This window comes from Ostrinia furnacalis, unplaced genomic scaffold (genome assembly GCF_004193835.3).
Source record: "Ostrinia furnacalis isolate ACB-3 unplaced genomic scaffold, ASM419383v2 OfSCF0450, whole genome shotgun sequence".
Classification (NCBI taxonomy): domain Eukaryota; kingdom Metazoa; phylum Arthropoda; class Insecta; order Lepidoptera; family Crambidae; genus Ostrinia; species Ostrinia furnacalis.
The window spans coordinates 1-11,628 of record NW_021130689.1 but is presented as its reverse complement, the minus strand read 5'-3'; the positions used below and the strand labels follow the sequence as shown (position 1 = coordinate 11,628).

The following is an 11,628-nucleotide window of genomic DNA, read 5'->3' as shown; positions in this document are numbered from 1 at the left end:
TGTTAAATAATTTAGTTTGCAAATATTTAGGTAAATAATACTGACGACGACTTCACATCATTGATTGTAACCATTGTATGCCATTTATAGACGTATTAAAAGTGCTATTTGCAACAAAATTTTATAAGCCCGATGTGCTGTCTCCTGTTTATATACAATACCTACATATTTAGAAATATATATCTGGGGGCACGGCAGTGCCCCCACCAAGTCGAGCAAAAAAGCGGCACGGCCGTACCATCCTTTTCTCGAAGCAATTCAGGCCATTTTCGACCGCCTGTAACTTCGTTGTGGATAAAACTAGAAGGCTGAATTTTCATTAGCTATGCAGGCATTGTAAAAACACGGTATATTTAAAATTTCATTCAATTTNCACCAAAAACATTCTGTAAAAAACTAGCCAAGTCTCGATGGAGCTGCTTGTTTATCTCTAAAAAGTAATGAAATCTAGACAAAGTCGTGCCAAGTCTATGGTTCCTTACTGCGATTTCTTTATTATTATAGTTAATGTTGTGTGGATGAACCCGTCGAAATTTTCAAGTGTAATACGCTGTTACATTTCGACGGGTTCATCCAGTGTCTAAGTAGCTCAATTGGAAGAGCAGTCGCCCGGAAAGCGGAAGGTCGTGGGTTCAATTCCCGCCTTAGGCAGTTCGATTTTTTCAAGTTATTTATAATTTTCAAATTAGTTTGAGATGCGACTCTTAACGCTAAAAATTAAATAACTATATCCTGTATATTATGTAATTTACACCATTACACATTGTCACTTAGTAAGCAATAAATAAATATTTTGAATTTTGAATTTTAGTAACAGAACCAGTCTTTCACAGCCCCTATAAACTGGTGCCCCGAGGCCCCGACATACAGTCCCTAGATACGTCCCTGTCAGTTGCCGCCTCACGCACAGCGTGTCCCACCATAACGCATTTTCCAACTCATAAAGCTAAGTGGATTTGGCTTGGCGACGTTTCAATAAAGTTGCGAGTCCTGAGGTTGTGGCAGATAGAGGTGCGGTGAGCTCTTGATTTCCATTGGTTTTGATTATCCCCTTGAATATTTTTCGGCTCGAAGGAAATTCTTTGAGTTTGATACTAACTGAGATTGTACACGTTGAATTTAATTATAAGGGATGAAAACAGCTGAATGCGCGAGATGCGAAAATCACAACAAGATTTTTAATATTAATATGTGAAAGTTAAAATATAAAGTTGCTGTTGTGCCCACCATAATCAAATTAATTAAATATTAACGTCAGTTCATTAAGATTTAACGTCACCTACCGCGAAAATTCATTTCTCTCACTTTTAGCTGCTTTCATGGTTTTACAACATAATTTTGCGAATATGAAAATCACAGTCAGATTTCATATTAAAACCGTTATAAAAGTATATTAAATTCCATTTTCAGCTATCTCCGAATTCCCGATATTCTTTCAATAAAATGCAAATCCACAGAAGCGCAGTTGAGATTTATTCGTGCAGTGAAATATTAAAGGTAATCCATAAGGCGCTCTACACACCGAGGCCGGTTCTTCTTACAAATGCCTAGAGCGCTTTACAACTTCTTAAAGAGCTCACAGACGAGCGACATTATGTCGGCGACTACTTGCGATTGTGGTAGGCGACTGTCAGCGACAGTTTACTCGCCTCTTTCGCTGTCGTGTCAATGTTGACGCTGACTATACGATTGTGACTGCCCGTCTTCGAGAGTCGCGATGCACCGACTGTCGTCGACCATTGCAGCATTGGCGGTATTCGCGATGCGTCGGCGACTGCCCCCGATCGTCACCGATTGTCGCTCGTCTGTGAGCTCCCTTAGAACTGATGCCGTCATGTGCCGGCGCCGTCGGTGTGTACTCCGCTTAACCTTCAGAGGCGGGCGGTACTTTGTAGTCTTAAGCCAAGAGCCCAGTCTTATGCTCTGTGTTCGCGGAGGTGCTTTTACGCAGATCTGAATTGGGGCAGGCTTATTTTAAAGCCTCCTTTGTGTGCTGTGCTAAGTTTATTATGAAGTTAGGAAGGAGTACTCTAACCAGATCACAAAGACAAAGTAAAAAGTACTCTATCACGGATATTGATTCCTAGTTGCATTTGAAAATCACTTTAATTGAAGTCCATTAATCACTGACATACTTTTTGGAGATCGGAGGTGCTTCTGAATTTCAGAGAGTACGTCAAGCCTTCAGATTATGTCATGTCAGATGTACAGCATCTGACAATAAGGTCTCCTACATAAATTAGCACGTACAATCATACAATCAAAATAAAGATTGTCGATCATCATATTTCTCAATCTTTTTATAACAATGAAAGCTATTAACAATGAGTTTTATGGTTAAATCAAAAATGAAAAAAATACTGTTTTTTTTATTATTATGGCAACCAAACCTCTCTGGGAGGTTTATTTCTGCCAATGTCGAGTGAAAATTGACATAGTTATCAATAAAACGTGGGTGTTTCAGTTCTATTGATTTTTCATGGATTCCGTGGAGTTAAGTATGCCCGTAAGCAGGTTTGAAGACGCCACCGGGTCCAAAGCGGGTTGTTCATACGACAACCCACTCGAAACTCGATGCGCGCTCAAATTCGAAGTATTTCAATGTTTTTTTATAATTTATCACTTCACTGCACTGTAGAACACAAAATAACACCAAATTTGTACACTAAAGTCCACTTAATAATAAATTGAAATCATTAAAACAGATTGACCATGCTTCCCGTTCAACTGCCCTCCACGGAATCCAAAAATACTGTTATTTCAGCAAGACAACCAATTCAAAATAACCCATCAACTTGACTTATACGATCATGTTTTCTCAGTCAAATGCACAAGTCATTAAGTGCACCAATTTAACTCATTCGAGACATCAATTCAAGTTAGTGCAATCCATTAGCAGATCTGCCGAGGCCGAGTGCCGAATGCCGAGTGTCGAGCAGTCGGAAGATTTAATTTGACGACTTTAATGGATATAAATGTGCCATTCCCCTTTTAAAGTTCATTTAATTTTGATATGCAGAAGAGCATGGAGCATTTGTGCAGTCAGTTTAAGGGTCATACAAAGCTTGTCGGTTTTATTCATAACATTTGCACATTTGAATTGGTTTGCTTTCAATTTGAAGCTTAGTCAGAAACAACAATCATTCTAACATAGCCTAACATAGCATAGATCTATTAAGTTTAATAAACTGTAAACTTCCATAGATTAGATAAGCGTTAACGAATTAATTTACGGTAAGAAGATCGTTAAAACACCGAGACACCTATTATCCTGAAACTTTAAAATTTTATCGTTGTAAGCACACAATTATTTAAATTATCTTAATAACGAAACAAAACACTTAACAGGCAGTGCCTTAATTTCTTGCTACAGTTTCCATGTAGCACCAGTTGTTCGTTTTGTGAATAAAATGCAAAGGAATTAAATTATGCATTCATTCATTAAGATAACTGTGGGAGGTTTTTAACTGTGTTGTTAATGATTTAGCTGCTCAAAATTTTACAGCATTAACGCTTTTGAAACTTTTGTAAGTGTTATTTAAAATTAATAAAAGAGCTTAAATAATAATATGTAAGTTCTGAGAGAGGTATACAAATTTAGATTTTGTAAGTTATTTAAAGGTTTTTTTTCGCGTCCAAATCCATTTTCCCTTTTTAACCGTTTTGTGGGATTTCCAGTCGGCTGCGCTTGCGATTCTCGAGGTTTCTCTTTATTAAGACATCCAGAATGATTGAAAAACATTAACCTTATCTATCAGCAAATAAGGTTCAATACCTATTCAGCTCCATAAATTAAACTTCTTTACCTACACACCATGGTGTCATAGATCCTTTATTGCCCCAGCTTACCCATCGATGTGTATATTGAAATCAGTGGGTCTAGACAAAGTGCAAATTATAATCGCAAACCAGTCGAAAAGTGGTTGAAAAGCCCCTTTTTTGTATGGAGTTTTGACGGATTCGATTTTCGATTCGATCAAAAAGTGCGTTTTGTCTAGGGGGGCTGGTGTTTGCACATTAAACTCTATCACTAGCAAATTAACTTTGACAAACGTCAAAAATCTGTCAAAATCCATACAAAATATACCGGTTGTCGTTAAAGTCACGGTTAAAGTTAGATGGTGCAACTCAGCCTAAGACTCGAGATTCAGCTCCATATATTAACCACTCCGTAGCCACTATGCCTATGGTGTCATAGATCCTCTGTTTCCCCAGCTTACCCATCGATGTGTATATTGAAATCTGGCGTTAGATCGATTTATCCGAAACATTTGCGAGTTAGGCGTCGTGCCGGCTGCCATGTCTGTTTGTCGAATGCATATTTCATGAGCTGGTCCAGGGTTGCCATTGCCAATAATTTTTGCTCAAAGACGCCGGTGATGCCAGATGGAAATCACGAGGAGCAGTGCGGGCACGAGAGGTTTTATTTCAGGACATGATCCTAAGTCCATGCATCTTGACAAAATAGGGCTGGAGACGCTGGAGTTTTCTGTTGTGTGTGCGTAAGCAAATCTTGAAGAATTAACCTTTTTCCTTTTCGAATAGATACTACAGAGGATAGCACATCCTAGAAAACACTATAGATATTATTTAGTTGCACAACTTTGCAAAAAGAAACTGATATGCTATCGACGTCATGGAAACTTTATATGACAACCCTGGTGACAGACGATTTGAAACATTCGTAGCGCCTTTCTGGCGTAAAAATGTAAGGAATATTAATATCTCGGATACCGAAGATTTTAACTTCAAAAGATAACATTGAAGCTCCGTGAAATTTATTTCACACCCGTTATATTGAATCCTAAAAGGTCTTTAAAGACCGAATTATTCTATTTTGGGGAAAAGTGATTGAATATCACCTGAGTGAAAAACTAGTACTTATAAGTTTAATTAATTAATTAAGGCATTGTGGCGTAATTGGTTTTCTTTTTCATTATTTTAGCCTTAATAGTGCATAATTGAAGCACGCTATTTTCCTTAAGAAAAAAGTCGTAATCCAAGCTTTCTTATCCCTTTTTAAGAAATACAATATTCTTTTTTTTTACAAAATAACGACGGTAGAGTCAACTATTTTTTATTTCTCTCCATTGGTATGTTACATAGCCTTCATAAGGTCCAACTTCAGGCAATAGATTATTCTGTAGGAAGCCTTTAAGCCCCCTAAGAGCAACCGACCTGGATCCAACTCGCCGTATGATCTACGACGCCATCCGTTATCATTTGAGACGAGAGTAACGATGATACTACATGTCTTGAAGGATACTTTTGAATATATCTTTGTAGTCTTTGTATTACCGGATCGTTCAGAATACAATTTGAATCTTTGATGCATATATTTCAAGCATTAGATAAAACTAATGATGTCACTGAACATTATATTTTTTTTGTTCACTTAAATACATAGGTTCACATAAACACATCGTATATTTTTTTTAATTACATATTAGCAATTTATACTACTTTGCCTGGCCCATTCCCATTTTATTTGGGGTCGGCCCTCCTCGTCATGCAACTACATTAGCAACTTTAATCAGTTCAGTATTCTGAAAATCATGTTTTAAACTTTTTCAGCGTCGTTTTTTGTCGTAGTTGGGTTTTAGTTTTTTTACTTTTTATTACAGGTACAATTTAGCAATGACTATGAGTCGTGCCGCTTATTTCAAAATATCACAGCACATTTTCAGTTCCAAAACATTTTTCGTTGCAGCTTAACAATTCCGCACTTAAACCAAACAGTAAACGGACACTCAACTGCTTTATATTCAAGTTAAACAAATCGCGCTGAAATTCTCAACAAATGACATTAGCAAATCGCTGGAACACGTCCCGAATAAAGTTCCAAACTGAGCTGGAACTGGAACGTAAATTTTAAACGAAACTAAATACGGATGCCCGTTTGTACAATGGACAGTGCATCAGACTACACGTTTTTGTTGGAGAATCGTATCTATTACGACCGCATAAGATATTTAGCTTTGTGTTGTGATCCATACATCTGCGAGGCTCTGGACTTCCGAAGGTAATCCTCAACTTGTTTATGAATGCAAGTTGTTTGAAACGATGACAATGTTCACGTCATTTTACCAACGATACGACCTTGATATTTGCCCGAATCTATTCGCGCAATTTGTTCATATTATACCTATTATACCCGAATCTATTCTAATTTGATCTATTAATAAATATGGCAGGCATTGGGGTATTTGCGGTCTATGTACAGGCGGTTTCAACTTTATCTAGAGTAGGTACTACTATTAGCTTTTCTGAAAGAAAGTTCAATCACAGAGTGAATTCTATTTCCATTTGACTCGAAATAGATTGAGTGGGAGAGGTTTCAATAAGACTGAACATCTCATCGTGATCCTCTGATTGTAAATAATGATGACTCTAAAGTTGGTATGATCAATCAACCTTTCACTTTAATGAACAGTGTAAGTATTTTCAGAAACATTGTGGGTTGCAAATGTTGCAATGTGTTTATTTTAAACTATAGTCGTATAATCAAATACTTTTAATTGTATCGCAAATATGATACGAAATGTTTTATAATAAGCGTTAAATGAATGCGTTAAAAATACAACACCAAAATCTGGCTTATTCTCACACACTATAATTATTCGTAGCTCGGTTACAGTCACGTTATTACGCAACACACAACACCGCCCCGAGCGATGTGTCTAATTAAATGCCTTATAGGCGCGTGTGATAATTAAACCAGACATAATTATAATTACTTAAATTATTAACATTCAAACTGGTGACATACGTATAACACGTATATTTAGGAATAGAATACCAGGAATTGTTATATTACACTCTTAGTAAGAAGTTGAAACGTGTTATTAAAATAATTTGAGGGATTTTTAAGTCTAATACGGATTGTACTGATCCATATAATTATACTAATACACTTTAAGAAAATTATTATTGGTAATTAGGAAGAAATTGGTATACAATTATTTTAAACAGAATATCAGTGCTATTTCTGAAAGTATGTCGTAAGCTACTTTAGTAATTTATTCTCATAAAATCCGTTAAGGGTCTTCTGAGAGTTTAAACTTTATACGGCTTTAACATTCTCATTATTTTGCGATTTATATATGAAAACATCATTAAGACACTGAAAAATATCCCAAAAGAGGGTGAACTCCCAAAAATAGTAGATCGCCAAAATCTGTCGGGTTCCCTGCATAGTTTTTACTGCGAACGTGATTTCCAGTACATTAGGCGCGGCGATGCCTTTCGGAGACAAAAAGCTACATAGATTCACACTCAGGCTGGCGCAAGAAATATTTCAGTGGGTACGAATGGGCTTCCAATGAACCGCATTTACCTTGCCACTTTCGGCATTATTATACTTCAGTAGACACTGTTACGTCTTTGTGATAACGACACAGAGTTGTGTCAATTCAACTTGAGTAATTACTTTTTAAAATAAGACTTGTTAAAACACTTGCACATTGAATAAGGCGTCTGCCATATTGAATTGTCTTCCAGTTAATCTATGGGCTATGGGTCATGCAAAAATTAGTTATTATCTGGCTGTTACCACTTCCTAAACTAAACGATGAGTTAAATAGAATTAGCACGCATATTGCAAACAATATTTTGTTCAAAATTATATTAAGTATTCAAAGCTGCTGTTTATACACCAAATTAATTTTAATTGAACCACATTTCTAAATTCAATATTCAATATTGCTTTCATTCTCTAAAATAGAGGTGTATCTGCGTTTAATTTAGTGAATGGTTGTACGGATTCATTTGTATTTTGCCGGTTTAGAGGTATAAATTGTCACCTAATTTTATGCCTTGCCACCTATATTTTCAAGTTACAAATAGCAGCAATACTTTGAGCGTATGCGAATATTTTAACTAATGATGTTAATTTCAACCTAACCCGAACGTTTACCTAATGAAATATTCCCGGAAACACGTCAATAAAGCGCGGAACACATCTACACTAATACAGATTTGATTAAAATCAATGTAGAATTCTAACAACAAAATTAAATCATTATTTGTTGAATATGCTCCAAAATTACTGGAAATTCTTCCATCATTAGAGTTCTACATTGATTAACATAGGTTAGAATATGGATGGATAAAGATATTCTGTAGCAGACCGAAATCAACGCGGGTGAAGCCGCGGGCAAAAGCTAGTTGCGAGATGAACTAACTTAGAATATAATTCATCATGATCATCATTTCAGCCACAGGATGTCCACTGCTGAACATAGGCCTCCCTAATGACTTCTACAAGAATATAATTATTGTAACTTAAACAAGGTATGGTGCATAAACTTATTTTACGTAAATAATCTCTGCCGGATACCTAATTGCTTCTATGAAGGCAGTGAATTTTAATCTTCATTCTTCTCCATATCTTACACGACTCAATCTTGTACGCTAAATTGTTTGAATCGAATAAAATTATATTGGATTTTCGCAACGCTTTAATAGGCGAACCTGCCTAAGTTTTGCATAGTTAATAGTTTTAAGCTAGGCTACGGCTTAGCTTTAGTACAGGTGTGTTAAGTTAGCTTAATGTGGCCTATGCTTAACATTCTGTCTGTCTGAATTAACAACATGGTTCGTCGTTGAGATTATAGTGAGTTACAGAAGTCGTGTTTCATATTTTTTTATTTGAAAGTGAATAACATCAGTCATGTGCGATTAAGACCCGATTCGACCAAACTTTTATGCGAGAATAACTCCTGGTTTAACTGGCACATTGACAGTTTCAGTATGGGAAATAATGTCAAAACTGACGATTTATTCTGAGATTAATATTTACACTTGTTTGGTCAAATCCACCCTAAGTAATTCCAAATACTAAACTAGTCTACCCTAACTGATATTAACTTTTTCACATAATATCTACATATTTGGATGCGAAAATAATGAAATTGAATCCTAACGTGATCAAATATTTTATAACATATAACGGGCACGCTTCCCATACTACGGGAAAGCAAATAAGAGAGTTTACGGTGAATTTCGTAAAAATCAACAAACTCACCTGCCACCCCTGTCTGTTTACACCGAAGGCTTTTACATGTTACAATTTTATGAGACTGGCTGTCGAAAATACATTTATGACACTTAATTTGTGACTTTACGACTTCATTCACTCTATACCACATTTATTACGGCCATCACATATTGTAATGGTTAAATAAGTTCTAAACTGATGGCACGTGAAGGTAATACAGTTCTTTCTATCTGAAGTGGTAACAGGCACTAATTTGTCATAGAAATGTATAGCTGAGCCTCTTATGCTATCGACTATACAGTGACACTTCAATCTGTTGCAAAAAGCTTCCCTGTAGTTCTAGTGCAGTGTTTACATTGTTTATGAACATAGTTACAGCAAATAAATCGATTGCCCTTACTTTTCAAAAATAATTTTGCCAAGATACGATTTAATGTTACTAAAGGATCGCAAGATCGGGTCGCAATGATCGTAAGCTCTAAATCGTGACATTTGAAGTACCTAAGAAAAGTAATCGCCTGGTTTCCTTATTGACTAAACGGGTCTTTTCCGCAGAAAAATATTAAAAATAATTCCCACTGAAAGCACCTCTCAAAAGATTCAAAGGATTTGTAGGGAGCAAAAAGAAAGATGGAAGCTCACTTGTATCTTTTATCTTTTCCCTTGAATCGTCGTTTTGCTTCAGAACTATCTGTAAAAGCAAGTTTCCGTTAGTCACTATGGTTAAACAATTTTGTATTGCCATTTTTCCGCAGGTTTATTTCAGAAAATCCTGCAATATTGTTAAGAAAATTTTATTCTTTATAAGCGTCCAAGTTCTAGATTTGTTTCTCACTCCTACTGATCTAGCCTAATCTAGATCTTCTTTAAAATCTATTTATTACTAACATGTATTTCTATTTTTGTATACATGAAGGCTTTCACTGTATACAGGGTGTTAGGTAAATGGGTATATGAGCCGACACTAGCCCATGTTAACATGGGCATATAAATAGTATGGTGAAGTCAGAAATTTGATATCTTCATTTTAATAATTTTATTTTTAATACAAATCGGATTTTATAAAATTTATTTTGTATGAAAATTTTAAAAATTATAAGGCTTATAATCTTTCAAGTTTTCATTACCAAAGTGTTATTTCCAAGGCTCGGTTCTGAATGGGCTCATTTAGTTTTAATCGAGACAAAATACAGTGCGTCGCCGATAAATAACAACGATCATGATTATTAGGCGTAGAGCACAACGGGAGCTATTAAACCAGCTGTATGTCACACCGAACATAATAAAACAATTTTTGTGCATCCTTTTCTCTAATTATTTTATTAAAACTGGACAAAATTTCCTTTGGGGTAAGTCTTACTCCAGCTTTTTTTGATTAAAAAAGATAAAAGGATACCGTAATTAACCTTTCTTCATGGTGCATTTTTACACTTACAAAATACTAGCTGACCCGGCGAACTTTGTTCCGCCTTAATGGCAATAAATAAGCAGACTTTTTTTATTTCGAATGGGATAAAAAGTATCCTATGTCCTTCTCCTGGCTCTAAACTACCTCCCTGACAATTTTCAGCTAAATCGGTTCAGCCGTTCTTGAGTTATAAGTGAAGTAACTAACACGACTTTCTTTTATATATATAGACTAGCTGACCCGGCGAACTTTGTTCCGCCTTAATGGCAATAAATAAGCAGACTTTTTTTAATTTCGAACGGGATAAAAAGTGTCCTATGTCCTTCTCCTGGTTCTAAGCTACCTCCCTGACAATTTTCAGTTAAATCGGTTCAGCCGTTCTTGAGTTATAAGTGGAGTAACTAAGACGACTTTCTTTTATATATATAGATATAGATTTTTACAGAGATGAAATTATGTTGAATCCAAGAAAATTGCTTCATTACACATACTACCTATACTTTAGGCCTCACTCACGTTTCTCGAATCTGCTTATTATTACAATAGTCTCAGAACTTTGTTTTTCAAATATTAATTTTGCTAGCTACCTGCTTGATATTATCAGTCTCCATCTGAAGGTTCTATTCGCCTCGGTGTGAAGGCAGTCTTGTAAACAACTTATTAAACAGGACACCGCGTGGGGCGCGGTCATTACGGGATGGCGCCGACTCGCCGGGCGGCAACTTCACGCGTCGCGGATCCATTACGAACGCTAAATTTAATATACTCCTCGAAGAGATCCTGCAATGTGGAAGCGGTATGATAAATTGTACGCCGTATCCAGTTTACTGGAAGATGGTAGAATAAGTTTAGTTTAAGAATGAACTATAACTGGTTTATGTGGAACTCATAAATCAGTTTTATTATACAACTTTCATGCCAAAGTTTATGTAGCTGCTGATCAAAATCAATGGATATGAAAATATTGAGCCTTAAAACGAGAGTCGAATGAGTGTTTATCAAAATTTACTAAATAGAATCATTAAATAAACTGTTAAAAATTATCCTGCTTTCGCCTCCGAGATTTATTTTACCATGTAGTACCCCTGTACGACAACCCAATCCGCACACAATATTCAGCGTAGTAGTATTAAAAAACAAAAGAGCGGGCAACCCCACCCCTACCACGCTGTGGGCTCGGTGTCCGAGCGGTCTCATTTCCTTTGTGCGCACGCGCAACGAC

The 11,628-nt window shown here is 36.1% G+C and overlaps 1 non-coding gene across 1 annotated transcript; it reads left to right on the top strand.

The window, feature by feature from the left end:
* The first annotated feature begins 578 nt into the window (after positions 1–578).
* TRNAS-GGA (transfer RNA serine (anticodon GGA)) lies at positions 579–651 on the top strand. Its single transcript has one exon. It is a non-coding gene; the product is annotated as a tRNA-Ser (tRNA).
* The last annotated feature ends 10,977 nt before the right edge of the window (positions 652–11,628 follow it).